At 45.5% G+C, this 15008-nt stretch overlaps 1 long non-coding RNA gene across 1 annotated transcript in view; it reads left to right on the forward strand.

The window, feature by feature from the left end:
* Positions 1-5170: 5170 nt before the first annotated feature.
* Positions 5171-15008, forward strand: part of LOC135098802 (uncharacterized) — a 39353-nt gene continuing 29515 nt past the window's right edge. The window contains exon 1 of the long non-coding RNA XR_010267397.1: positions 5171-5284. This is a non-coding gene — a long non-coding RNA (uncharacterized LOC135098802). The remainder of the gene's footprint in view (positions 5285-15008) is intronic.

Genomic DNA, 15008 nt, shown 5'->3' on the forward strand with positions numbered 1-15008 from the left:
ACGGGGCAAGAAAAAAATAGAACAGAACCCACAGCCACCAGCATATACTGTAAGCAGTCAAGGGATCGATGAAAAAATAGAACAGAACCCACAGCCACCAGCATATACTGTAAGCAGTCAAGGGATCGATGAAAAAATAGAACAGAATCCACAGCCACCAGCATATACTGTAAGCAGTCAAGGGATCGATGAAAAAAGAAAAAAAAAAAAAGAAAAATCTTCACACCACACAGTGTATGAAAATGATGGTGAAAGTGGATGGTAATCTGCCATAGCAAGGTAAGAGGAGGCGGGAGTAAGTCACCACCACGTAATTTTATAAGATTTCCCCCACCTTAAAAAATTTAAACAGGCTTGAAATTAAAAAGACGTAAAAAGGATCACGTTGTGGCGGGGAGCCACCGTGTTTGTCTTGATGATTATATGAATATTATGCAAGTCAGCAGCTTGATGGCGTCAGCACCTGTCATTGTGAGCCATAAGCCGCCTGAGATGTGGCTGGAAGGAGGCCGCGGCCTGGTGGAGGTGTGGAGTGGAGTGGGGAGGAGAGGAGCAGCTCGGCGAGTACCTTGTTATTTTGGTTAACAGGACAGCCCGTCCAGATTAATGGCGGTGACAATGCCATCACGGCTCCCCGCCCCGCACCAAACCCTTGCTTGCTGCCGGCCTCGAGGACACAGCCTCCTCATCCCTCCTCGGCACGCTGGCCGCTTTAGCACAACACTCTTGATTGACGAGCAAAGGACAGGAGGAGAGGAAAGGAAAGAAGAGGAGACATTTTTGTCGGCTTCCTTGGGATGAAGCGGAGCTCCACCCCCCTCATCCACCACCCCCACTAACCGTTCCTGAGAGAATAGGAAAAAACTGCATGGAAGTTTTTGCAGGAATGATATGAGTGATCGCCAGTAGAATAACTACCATGGTACAGTGAGGAAAGGTCATAAATTCATTCAGAAGAGCAAAAATTTTGTTGTATCTCAGTTGCAGATTGCAGTTTGAAGTCTGTCTAATCAGCAATTGAAAGCTGTAATTGTTAAACTTTCCGTGATATTGAAGGATAAGGAACTCCAGACACTAACGACGCTAGTGAAGAAAAGTTTGGCCTTCCCCGGCGAGAATCATTAACCCTTACGGTGCCGGAGCCGCACGGGTGGCTTAACCGCTCGTCAATATTACGCCAAGAGCGCCACGATCACAAACACTGCCGATAGCAAACCCGAGGCCATGAGATCACCACACCTTTTTAGTTTGTAGTGCACTTTGGTTTCCTCACGCCGCTCTGCAGCCACTGATATACCAGGTGTGTCATGTGCAAGGTACGTGTGAGTGACGCCAGGTAAGCTTCGATCCTGACGTAGGTGCTTCTCGAGGGAAATTCTGAAGACCCCCCAGTTTGTTGACCTTTGTTAGCAGCACTCACACCTAACTTTTCATTTCATCTAAAATATCACAACGAAGAGAAAAAAAAAACTCTACTTAAATATTATGGAAATCTATGAATACTTTACATACATTTTTTGTTATAGATACAAAAATAATAAGAAGAAAAAACTTTAGTCTGAAATACAAGCTCATACGAAGCACACACACACACACACACACACACACACACACACACACACACACACACACACACAAATACAACACACCTTCTCCCTCCCTCTACACTGGCAGTTTCACTTGGTCCCCCTCTACCATTGCATTAATCTCTATAAATTCCCTTTACTTGTCCCGCGTCTTACTAATGACCCACTCTCTTCATCATTTGTTTTATCCTTTTTTTGTCTTCTTACCCAGTCTTCTCTCTCTCTCTCTCTCTCTCTCTCTCTCTCTCTCTCTCTCTCTCTCTCTCTCTCTCTCTCTCTCTCTCTCTCTCTCTAACACTAATTAGCTTGTAAAACGAAGAGAGAGAGAGAGAGAGAGAGAGAGAGAGAGAGAGAGAGAGAGAGAGAGAGAGAGAGAGAGAGAGAGAGAGAGAGAATGGCCAGGGCGGAATAGGGAAAGTGGGTAAATTATAAAAGAAAGCAAGTAATGTGTGTGTGTGTGTGTGTGTGTGTGTGTGTGTGTGTGTGTGTGTGTGTGTGTGTGTGTGTGTGTGTGTGTGTGTGTGTGTGTGTGTGTGTGTGTGTGTGTGTGTGTGTGTGTGTGTGTGTGTGTGCATCTCAATAAAGACGGCATGAAGTGGGGCTGGAAAAGAGGACGAGAAATGTACGAGGAAAATGGAAGCAGGTAATACTGGACAGAGCGTGGAGTATTGAGCTGTGTGTCTACGCTTCCCCGATTTCGTCCGTCAGGTGTGAGTGAATGAGATACCTCGCATGATGGATAGGAAGCCGCTGGACTGGAAGAGACAGTTACCAGGTTAGGAGCGCCCGCTGTGAGGGTGGTGAAGATACAACGAACAGCAGCAATGTGATGGAGAAAGATGAACCAGCGCAGCAGGACAGACGCCGCGAGACAATTGCTCTTGGTGTGACTAGCATAGCGTTCTGAGGGAAGACAGCGGGAAGACACACTTTATCACTTAAACTCTAGACAAGGAATTAAGTCAGTAAGTGAGTGATTCCGTCTACTACAAAGGATGCAGTTCAGCGTACCTTGGAAGACTCTATGAGGCGGTGAAGACTACAGACTAAAGGTGGAATATCTACATTGCGAGAGGATGTGTTGTATGTTAGCAAAGAGAAGCGTGTTTACTTAACAGTGGAAAGGCAAGGAATTGTTTCGCTAAGGCACCACAGCCTCACTGCCCTCCATCAACAAACACCACACTGAACACAAGTAACAGAAACACGAGTCTGGAAATTCTACAGCGAGTGTCTTGTGGGAGGCGATGCAGTTGTTATACACTTTTGCCAATCATCAGGACTGCCACAGGGATCAGCTTTCGAGCTCTCAAAGGCATTTTCTTTTCTACTGATGATATCCTTACTATATCACTAGAATCATATAAACAGTCTTGAAAAACCATTGACTTCGTTTTAAGTTGAAATCTACATTCATCTGTGTGTTTTCTACGATCTTTCATTACTCTTGGATGATGTTAATATTTCATAATGAGGCAATATTGACATGGTGCGGATTTTTCATGGAAAGAGCGAACACAAAGCTACATAGTTTCCATTAAAGCATACAAGCTGTACAAAACAAAGGTACAGTTTCTGCCCGAGAGCGATTATTAAACTTCTCATTCCAACTTCCACTGGCAAATATTTGTTGAATACATATTTTTCGGAGGAGAATTACACAAGGAAGGAAAATCAAATACATTCCATTTATTATTAAGGCAACGTATATCCTGTTTCATCACACACGACCTAATGCCTCCCCTCTCGTTTCCTTCACCGCCCTTCATCTCTTCACTTTTCGCCTCACATTAGGTGTACGCCAAACACCACTGTTCACTCATACCAACACACACACACTCTCTCTCTCTCTCTCTCTCTCTCTCTCTCTCTCTCTCTCTCTCTCTCTCTCTCTCTCTCTCGATTTTTTTCTTTTTCTTCTTCTAATTCTTGAAATATCACAAAGTTTTCATTTGAGAGCAAGTTATCATGAAAGTTTAACCTCTCTCTCTCTCTCTCTCTCTCTCTCTCTCTCTCTCTCTCTCTCTCTCTCTCTCTCTCTCTCTCTCTCTCTCTCTCTCTCAATTTCTTTTTTTCTTTTTTCTTTTTCTAATTCTTGAAATATCACAAAGTTTTCATTTGATAGGAAGTTATCATGAAAGTTTAACGAAAGACAAAAAAAAAAAAAAAAAAAACCGCACCTTGAATTAGGGTTAAAAATGCAATGGTGAGCGAACATGGCTTGCGTGACGTCACCTGGAGCCATTGGTTGCAAGTTTAGCCATTACTATTGCATGGAAGCCTGTCATTACCTCACCGACAATGCTTTCCCACAAGGCTTCCTTTAACTGTTTGGCAGCTAACGACAGTATGACGCTTGTTACCTTATTACTACTACTACTACTACTACTGCTACTATTACTACCATTATTAGCCTCTCTCCTTCCCACCCACATGTCAAGAAACACTTACAAAATCGTATCAAAAACATGAAAACAGCTTAAAAATAATATATTGTTTGTGTAATGGACTTGTTGGATATCAGGACCACAAAACATTCCTAACACTCCCTTAAAATGCCTCACCAACATTTGTCATTGCAATAAAAAAGAAAGGTTATTTTGCTCTCAGTGGTCAGAACGCTCAATGCAGAGAGAGAGAGAGAGAGAGAGAGAGAGAGAGAGAGAGAGAGAGAGAGAGAGAGAGAGAGAGAGAGAGAGAGCAAAAGAATATTATGAAGGAGAGATGTGAAGGGTAGATGGAAGCCCTGAGTAGGCAGGGATAGGGAGTGACGGGATTATGAACGAGTTAGGCAAGTTGGAGCAGGTTGTACAATTGCAAAGATCACACTCAATGTCATGATGAAATGTGACACTATTTTTGTGTGCTAGCGTGATTCTAGTACTCACCAGTGCATGACGCTTCGTCTATCCCTGAACACTGGTACACTCTCCCCTTCGTCAGGATCACGGCACGTCAACACTTCGAGCAAGAAAACACAAGAATACTTTGCGCAATCTGCTACGCACAGCAGCCTCTTCCCGCCATCGGCGTACGATAATATTAAATGTCATTCATAATCATTCGTCTTTTCACATTTATATATCATGAAATTGTGTTTTCTTTTTCTCTTTTTTTTAACAAAACAATAAGAAGAATATAGCTGAAAGATCCATAAGAAAAACAAGAAAAAAAAGGAAATGAGATTACTAATGGAGGATCATCTCGACATTTTGAACATTTTCTTGGCTTGTCAATACAGTATGAAGGTAAAATCAAAATAAGACTGATTAGGAAAATAAAAGGAAAAAATAAATGCACAAAAAAAACCATAATGCAAACAAAATTATGTAATAGGAATGGATTGGTAACTTATAGCAAATGCTCGTTTAGCCTAATCAGTAAAACAATAAGTGTGGGTCACTAATATGGTCTTTATTTACAATTTATATGTAATATTTTCATCACAAAAAATATTTGTATTCATATTCAGCAAAAAAATAGTCAATCATCACTGTTTAGAGAAAAATATACATATATATAGATAGATATAACAGAGAGCGGCTAGCTGCCTTGCGGTTGCCAGTTTGTCTTTTAAGGTTTGTGAGAGGTACGTGTCTACGTATTCGCGTCGTCAGTGGACAGTGACATATATATTGAAGACCACGGGAGTTAGGAAGCTAGCAGTGGGTGTAAGTGACGAGGCGTTGAGCAGCTCGGTGAGTACTGAACAGGGAAGCTTAATTGGTACAGAGTATGCATTTGTTCCAAGTGTTGTGTTCAAAGTTAACTAGCTGTCCCCTTGTTTCCCTGTCACCTGTGCTCATAATAGCATGTTGTGTTCCTAGCTGTCGTGCGAACTGCGGATGCTCAAAGGAGTGTTGATAAACATATATGTGCGCTGCTGAAGACTTAGTTGAATGATTAGCCACAAATAGCGATGAAACAGATTATGTAAACCAGTAGTTCACAAACTTTTTTTTTTTCGTCTTTTCCCCTTTCAACCAGTTCACCTGTTAGGATTTCCTCCTTCATAGAGTGAAAAGGAAATGTAAAAACTCGTACAAAGTCATTACTAAAGGCAATCCTAGCATAAATTTTGATTTGTATTTATATATAGTACTTCAACAAAACTTAACAACCATATTATGAGTTTTTTTTTTCTGTCGGCCAATAGCTGGTAGTTTTTATTTCCCTCAATAGATTTTCCCCCTGAAATCCTAAAATTTCCCCCAGGTTGGAAAATAGTGCTGTAAAGTATTAACAACAGTCCGGCTTTTGTTCGTAAACAAAGAGCAGACAGCTTCGAACACGCACACACGCAGATGTGTACACAGAGGATAGACTTTGGAACAAGTGCAGTGGTGGTGGTGGTGGTGGTGGTGCAAGAGACGAATTCCACGCTCTTGTCTCACTGTAAAGGGGAAATTGTGGCACTGCGTGATATGTATGCAGTGTTCAAAAGTATTATACTTAATAAGCCATTTCGTTTTGAATATGTTTATTTCATACTGCATGTATTTTTGCATAATTTCATAAATTTTGATGGAGATGCATTGCTTACTTATTCATAAAGTCTGAGTGGATTCAATCAACTCAGTTCAATTCATTCTACACACACACACACACACACACACACACAGAGACACACACCAGTCAGCGCGGGCTGGTACACTAAGCAGGGTGGATGCTAACGTGCAATGCAATTTCGTGGGTCCAGGGCGAATACTGGTTAGCACGTTAGTCAGATTGAGCTAAATAGTGCAGCTGTTTTTATAAGATTACAGACTGGAACTGCAAAGTGGTTGGAGGTGACAGGTGAAGAGATGTGGGACGGGGACAGGTGTGGGCAGCTGGCTTTGAGAGGATACAGGAGATTAAGGAATGCAAATCATGAGATGAAATATCCGTCGGTGTGAGTGGAAAAGGTAGGAAGCCGCTTTATTGATTAACTGAGACACTGCAGGAAGACAGGTTAAAGTATTAAGTCGCGGGAGGAATCACTCTTGACAGAAAGCACTACGAGTATATTAAAACTATAGGCTCAACTCATGATGCTAAGTCACTTCGCGCCTCCATCAAAGTGCAGTTTTGATCAGCATTGTTTCGTCATTACTGGGCGGAGGTGGGCGAAGACTGTAATCCATGTCTGTGCTGAGTGAAAGCCCCGCCCACACTCAATTTGGTCCTGTCACCTGTCACCTCTCTCTCTCCATTACTTGCTTTGTATACTGAGTTGTTGCAGGCAAGCCAAAACGTAGGTAGTGTTCTGTCACACAAAATATATGTATCTAAGACCTACATCAGTCAGAGGAACCAGAACAACGCGGCACAAAATCATTTCATTAAACTTGAGAGGCCAAACCAGATTTTAAAATTAAATTTTTTTTTTTTCGTTCAGGTAGTTCCAATTCCTAATCATGTATAAGTTATATTTTTAATAAACATTATTAACTGAGTGTAACAAGCATGGCGAAGCGTTCCCGCGGTGTTATTATTACTGGAACTGTTCCAGGCCAATGTACGGCTCGTTGTGCGCCACCATTTGCTGTCTCATTTGTAGATATGAATTTGTTGTCTGTAATATCTTATTATTTACTGTGCAGCAACCTCTGGCAACTTGTTAACTGTGTATATATGAAACACTCATTATGATACTTACTTATTATCTGGTTTAGGGGAAGCATAGTTACTAGTGAAATGTATACGTATTAAAAGTTTGCGTGTGTGTGTGTGTGTGTGTGTGTGTGTGTGTGTGTGTGTGTGTGTGTGTGTGTGTGTGTGTGTGTGTGTGTGTGTGTGTGTGTGTTTCAGCACTCAGTGAGATAACAAGACCTTTCCTGCATCGTGGGGTATATTCATCAGTCCAAAGGATCATTCAGCAGACACCGACTGACCCACAGGAAAACTGGCTTATAAAAAGCATCGCCGCTTGCATAATACAGATAATTAAGTAACATTTTAGCTTGTTAGTATAAAGGTGGCACAAGTGAGGAGGGATAGTGGGAGCTAATGACTTTGGAAAACAGAAAAAAAAAAGATGAAAAAGCAAGATATTGATTGCAGTGGATGCGGGTGGCTGTCGTGGGCACCACATCCCGCAGTTTCATCCCAGTGGTATTGCAGTACAGTTTGCTCTGAAGCAATATTTGCACCAAGTAAAAACTAAAGGTGCTGCGTAAAGGTGACGAAGTTCCCAAAAGTAACTCAATGTAGAATAGTTTCACTAGAAGAATCTGTAGTTTTCTGGCTGAACAGCTATTATTTAGAAATGTAAAGTTATACTTACATTTCACGTTGACTCTTGCGACGGCCGCTTGTGTCCACGCCGCCAGCAGCAGCCAGGGTGCTAGTCCGCCCAGCCCAGGTAGACTTGGCAGACCGTCCGTTGCCGCCCGTCTGCATGCTGCCACCAAAGCCGTCATGGCTTTCCTGCACGCCTTGTAAGGCACCACCTCCAACACCGCCGCCGCCGCCACCCGCCGGCACTAGTCACTGACTGCTGCTGCCACACACCACACATCCACCTTTGGCCGCCCTTACTAATGCCCGGCGTGTTCAGTGTTCAGGGCGGGAAATGTCAAACCATAAACAAACGGCATAAACTTTTCTGTTTCACCACACCAGTTCTTGTGTTTCCAAGCTTACGACAACTGAGTGAGTGTATGGCTGAGTGAAAGAGACGTCACAAAGTTCTCACCTGCCTGTTTGCTCTTCCCTGACCTCCTCCTCACTCTCGCTCTCTCTGCTTCTCCCCAGCTACCGTCCATATCTCCCTCAGTAGTCACAAGCACTCATCCCTGAAGCACCTCTCCCTCTCCCTGTCCCTGCCGTCCCTGTGCCTTGCCCTCCTCACTGCAGGGCACTCGTTTCCCTCCTCATCCCTTGTCACAGCAGCGTTAAAGAGAAAGGCGAGTCTCTCTCTCTCTCTCTCTCTCTCTCTCTCTCTCTCTCTCTCTCTCTCTCTCTCTCTCTCTCTCTCTCTCTCTCTCTCTCTCTCTCTCGTACCCCCGGGCCTCATCGTTACCGTTCACCTTTGCCTTGCACTTGATCCGGTTTACCATCCAACTCTAATTCATTTTTATTCTATTATTTTTTTCAGCTTCTCTTCCCCATCCATCTCTTCCGTATCTATTAACCTCACCCTCCCTTCCGGTGAGGCCCACAGCAATGATCTACAGTGCATCTCTCTTATCACCAACGAGGATTAGTCCTAAGACCTTCCTGTTTTCTCACGCTCACTGTTTATTTTATATTGTTAGGAAGGTATATCTACATGTGTATATATGTATTACTCTTGTGCGTGTGTATGTGTGGTGTGTTACGTGATATATCCTCCCTTAAGCCTTGTATGTGTGTGGTGCTATCAGTGTGTGTGTGTGTGCGTGTGCGTGTGTGTGTGTGTGTGTGTGTGTGTCAGTGTGTCGTGGCCATCATCACCACCAGTATTAATACATCCCCGAGCCTTGCACAGCACAGCACAGCACAGCACAGCACGGCAATGCCAACAACATTGAGGGTCTTGTGCACAACCTGGAAGAAAAAACAGAGAGGGGAATTAATTAAAAAAAAAAAAGTAAAGCATGATTCTTCATTTGGCATGATAAAACAACATTGAAAAGGAATTCTGAAAACTTACTGAAGGAAATGGGGAGTAAAGTGTTATCCCTGTTAGTGTATGTGTGTGTGTGTGTGTGTGTTCAGGAATTGAAGCATAGCAGGAGATTGATTGAAATTTTATTGTGTGTTGTGTGCTATGCGAGTATTTGGGGGATGGGGGAAGGTGGTGGTGGTGGTGGTGGTGGTTGTGATGGAGTACTTCCTAGTCGACACCGCCGTGCTCTTTGTTATAATACATATATAAATCTCTATAGTATTGAATGTAGCTATGTATGCAGCTTAAGTGCGTCTTTATGTACACGTGTCGGCTATTGATTCAATGATTCTTTACTAATTTATTCAATCTTTTTCCTCGAATCATCGCCAGAAAACAAAGGTGTAAATTTCACCTTCCGGTTTCTGTCACTCCCTCTGCCACAGTGAATGTCACACACACACACACACACACACAAACACACACACACACACACTGTCGTCAGAGAGAGAGAGAGAGAGAGAGAGAGAGAGAGAGAGAGAGAGAGAGAGAGAGAGAGAGGTGACTTTTTTTAATTTTTTTTTTCTTGAGTACAACAAAAACTCATGTGGATTTTACAAGTGGTTCAGTAAGTCAGTTAGTTGAGAGTGGTGTTGCTTTGGCGTGTTTCTTGCTAACAGCTATTCTCATACAGCAGGAGGATGATGTAAAAAATTATGCACATTACAGAAGCAAATAGCGGCATATGCTTTAGTGAATCTGCATAAAAGTCGCGTTGTAGTCTCTTATGAGCGGAGGGAAATCGTGAAAGAGAAGCATGACGTGCCGCTCTTTTTAGCAGCTAGGCAACAAAGCAGTGTAGCAGACACCGGCGCTTTGCCAGCACGGACCTGCGCTGCTGACAGAGAGAGACCAGCGAGAACTTAATTACAAGTAGCTTTCGGCTGCTCAGCTCGGCCTGCGACACACACCCACACGCAGAAAGGTGGGGGGGTTCTGCCATAAAGAGGGAAGGGTCTGGGATGAACATGTATCTGTAGTAAATTTTGGTCATCGAGGCGTATTATCGCGTTTTACCCTTGATGAGGATCCATTTTGCCTGCCGGGGAGTGTGAACGCGGGGGGACGGGTGTCGGGGTGACGCGGGAGGTTGTATGGCATGGGGCGGGGGTTGTTTGATGTCTGGAGTTAAGGGTGCTCACTTCCACTCGTTACAACTCTCCCGTAACCCCTCGACTTCCGAATACGACGAGGCTTGCCGTTAAATGTCGTAACACTGCGATGCTTTACAGTAAGTGCACAGTGGGCGTGCTATAAAGTTAGTCAGCTCCAGCCTAAAAGCCAAGTATACGATGTTTGGATGTACAGGGGCACGCTGTCCACTACTCGTAATCGCCGCTGCAGACACAGGCAAAAGTTTATTCTTGGTGTGCATCCAAAGGTCTGGGTTACAAACGCTGGCGTGCGTATGCCGCGGTATAGTTTTTACGCCTGTTGTTTGATGTGTCAGGCGCCAGATGAATGGTAAAGGCGGGTAATCGAGGCAAGAGCGTTCAGGCATCGCTACTGGTTCACCAGTTTTTTTTTTTCTCATGTCGCTGTGCCGTTTAAAACTATCTACAAACTACCCATCTGCGTGCACTCTTGCACTCCGTGTGAAGCACACACTACACATTCAGTGCAGCAATTCAACTAAACGATGTACATGGGCCTTCATCTCTCTCTTCCACACACACACACACACACACACACACACACACACACACACACACACACGGCCAGACTGACACACTTGACGCCTGCGAGTGATGTGCTACACAGGGTTGGCGTGTGGGTTGTGTAGTGGTCGCCTCAAGCGCCAACCTGCTCACTTTTCATCAGGTGTTTTCATTACGTGGATGGCTTGTGTGGCTGGTGAAGGAGCGAACTGTCGCGGACCTGTCAGCCAGTGAATGACTCTCACGGCACTCAAGAGGCGGTAAATGTGGTTCCCTTCTCGGCAGTGGAGGGACGAGTGTTCCCTCATTCCGCCAACTGTAGCAGTGGTACATTGCACTGTGTGTCCTGGAGTACGCTGAGGATGCCTCATTCTAAGTATTGATATAAATGTCTTTTGTCTTCAAGTGGTCAAATGAAATTTTGTCTTAAACTGTTGTACAGCCATTAATTATAAGAGCAATAACCGGTGTCGGGGAAGCGTCAGGGAGTTAGTTCTCCCTCTGCCGTGACCCACGCGTTCACTTTGTCGCTGGCGGATGACAGGCGACACCCGCTCTGGAGTACATCCTTTCTTTTCTCATCATTCCTGGTGTATCCTCTCACATCCCTACTTAAAATTACTAAACCACAGCCCTGCAGACTTCACCTCATAGGCTGCAGCTTACGTTATGCCAAGCGGTGGTCATTCACACGTCAGACTGGTCACGTGAGCCATGTCATGGATGAGTGTGGCCTTCCCTTCTTCTCTACAAATAGTCAAGTAGCTACAGTTGTTTCCCGGGCGATGCAAACGTTAACAAAGCGCCATCAATCGTGTAGGCAATTATTCCATTTCTTTTTTTCACACATCATGCATGACTCAACTTTTTCAAGAGGCTAATGACTCGCACCGCCGTCTGGTGTCTGGCGAGCGGAGGCCAGACACCTTGTGCTCTTGTGTCTTGTGCTCAGCTTGGCACCGGACTCCCTCGCTGTAAAGCTGATGTCCCCGTCCAGTGTAACCCTTGCCTCTAAGCGGAGTGTCATAAATGTCAGCTTAGGCTTTGTAATGATTACAGCTCGCTAGTTGGCTTGCTGCAAGAGTTACTGTGCAGTACACACTGGCAGCAGTAGCAATTCTTGCAGTGTCGCTATCGAACGTGCTATAGAGGAACAATTAGCCAGTGGCTCCGGGCAGTGAGCCTGACAGGCTGCAACGTGCGGCCTTCACTCCGATGCTTGTCCCTCACCACAACGGAGTGGCGTTGAAGATGAATTTGCTAATAGCTCTGATTTCAGTGGTGCGTGCAGCCTCCTTGGATATAGGAATTGGTTATGACTCTGAGCCTAAGTAGTGCACACTACAGGAAGAACACCTCGGCCATGCTCTCGCCAAGCTACGCCCAACTTGCCTGCTGTATCACAGCGCATCGCTCCCAAGCGCTGTGCCACGCTTATCTATATACCTGTTGCTTTCTTAAGCTCTTGAAAATAAACTTACTAATAACTGAAGATGAAAAGGCAAATAATTCCATCATCAAGCAATACAGAATAACCAGAAGTGCAAATTTTCTGTCTATTTAATGGGCGTGAATCACACTGAGTTGAAACTAATAAAAGATGCATGGAGAGGCGCACGCAGAGTGACAAGTCCGGGAAGATGCAATAAAGTGCAGAGATGAGGCCAGGAGATTTTATGAACTAAGCTGGCACACACACACACACACACACACACACACACACACACACACACACACACACACACACACACACACACACACACACACACACACACACACACACACACACAGCAGCAGCAGCAGCAGCAGCAGCAGCAAACACCCCACAGCCTATGTTTACACCACACACTCCGTCGCTTTCTCCTCCCTTCATTCACTCTTATTTCCTTCCCCTTGTCATAATTCTTCTTCCTCCCGCCTCTTACATCCTCCTGTCCCTCTCAGCCACTCACTTACTTCATTCCTCCCGTCCGGTTGCATTCTGCCACGCAGAATGCAACAAACGTTTTCACGTTCATTCTCCTCCCCTTCCTCGCACTACTCTTTTCCCAACATCCTCCTTCCCTAACTCTCCTCACCACACACGTGCCCTCCATCCCTGCCTCTCCATCTCTCCCCTCCTCACCCCCTCACTCTCACTCCCTCGCCTCCTCACTCAAGCCCCGCTACACTGCAACAACGATAAATATTCACGTTCTCTTCCCATCCTCTCCTCACATGCACTTCGTTCTTTCCGCTCCCTATCATCCGCCTCCCTCTCTCTCTCTCTCTCTCTCTCTCTCTCTCTCTCTCTCTCTCTCTCTCTCTCTCTCTCTCTCTCTCTCTCTCTCTCTCTCTCTCTCTCTCCCATCCTTTCCTTCCTTCACAACCCCTAAAATTTTCGCCACCCCACCCCGAGCCATACCGCCTCGCGCCTCCCCGCCTCGCCCAGCGCCGCCACGCCCCGCCTCACTCATTTGTCATAACTTTTATCATCGTCGGTAGAGTTCACGGTCAGTCTTAGGAAGGATTAGAGGGACGCGCCCGCCTAACACGACACTGGACCTTGCTGGACGTTGTGATGTCCGCGGTGATGCAGTGGTGATGGTGGTGGTGGTGGTGGGGGTGGTAGTAATGAGCGGGTTGGAAAGACAGTAAGACAGACATCCCTGAAATAGTGAACAGCGGCCTGTGTGTGGTGAACTGGGGTTTGCCTGTAACGCGGTCATGTTGAGTGCTTGAAGACCATGCGTAGCTTACCGGTGGAGGAAGCAGGAGGAGGATGAGTATAGCAAACATGCCCACGCTTTCCATTACTACTTGAAGTCACGTGTAGTGTGTGAGTTTGTGGGTGCACGGGAGAAGAAGGAAGGTTGCCAGGGATTGGGGGAATGGTGGGCAGAATGAGGTTAGCTTTTGTGGGGGGCTGGGGAAGAATCTGATGGAATCTGGACTGGTGGAAGAGGTGCGGGATGATGGGGTGAGTGAAGGCTGAAGAGGGAAGGAGGAAGGGGCTGGTGGTGGATTGGGGAGAAGCAGGAGAAGAAACAGAAAGAGACGGTGATGTGTTTGTGATGGCGGTTCACGTTGCCAAAAACGAGGCTGGCTTGTGTTCTTTCCTTCTTTCATGAACATTTTCTATCTTTCTTTTAACCTATCTTCGTTGCCTTCTTCTCCTCCTCCTCCTCCTCCTCCTCCTCCTCCTCCTCCTCCTCCTCCTCCTCCTCCTCCTCCTCCTCCTCCTCCTTCTTCTCCTCCTCCTCACAAGGGAGGCACCTGCAACACGATGAGACAGTTACAGCAGCACATCCAGTCAGGTTAGTACGTTTCTCAGTAATGCAGAAAGCTTGAAGTAATCTCTCTCTCTCTCTCTCTCTCTCTCTCTCTCTCTCTCTCTCTCTCTCTCTCTCTCTCTCTCTCTCTCTCTCTCTCTCTCTCTCTCTCTCTCTCTCTCTCTCTCTCTCTCTGTGTGTGTGTGTGTGTGTGTGTGTGTGTGTGTGTGTGTGTGTGTGTGTGTGTGTGTGTGTGTGTGTGTGTGTGTGTGTGTGTGTGTGTGTAGCGTCGCACCAGCTGACTACTCCCACGCCTTCCATCCTGAGCGCACACATTTCCTGAATTGCTTCATTCCTCCGCCTTCCTCCCGCCCCCCGCCATTTTCTTTTTTTTTTTTTTAGGTTATGTTGTTCTTTTCTCCTTTGTTCATTGTACCCTCCCGCTCCAGATAACTTGTTCCAGACACGAGCTCTGTGTGTGTCCCTCCCTACTGCTTTTTTTTTGCTTGTGCTGACCTGGATCTGGTCCTTGTTGAGTCTGCAGTGATGCGTCGTGTTATTTTGAGTGTTTGTCGTCCCTAATTAGCCTCTTTAACAAGCGAGATAAGGAGCATTTAGCTTCTGATGAGTGAACACCCTCTAGACATGCGCACGCACGCACGCACACACACACACACACACACACACACACACACACACACACACACACACACACACACACACACACACACACACACACACACACACACACACTCCCAAGTGGAGGATAATCTGTGTGTGATTCTTCACGATAAAGTCTTAGATCTATTTGATAGTTAATGAAGACGATGTTTGCACACTGCTCGACGTAGCGAGGCGAGACGCCCTGGCGATTTGTTTG

This window comes from Scylla paramamosain, unplaced genomic scaffold, assembly GCF_035594125.1.
Source record: "Scylla paramamosain isolate STU-SP2022 unplaced genomic scaffold, ASM3559412v1 Contig82, whole genome shotgun sequence".
Taxonomy (NCBI): Eukaryota; Metazoa; Arthropoda; class Malacostraca; order Decapoda; family Portunidae; genus Scylla; species Scylla paramamosain.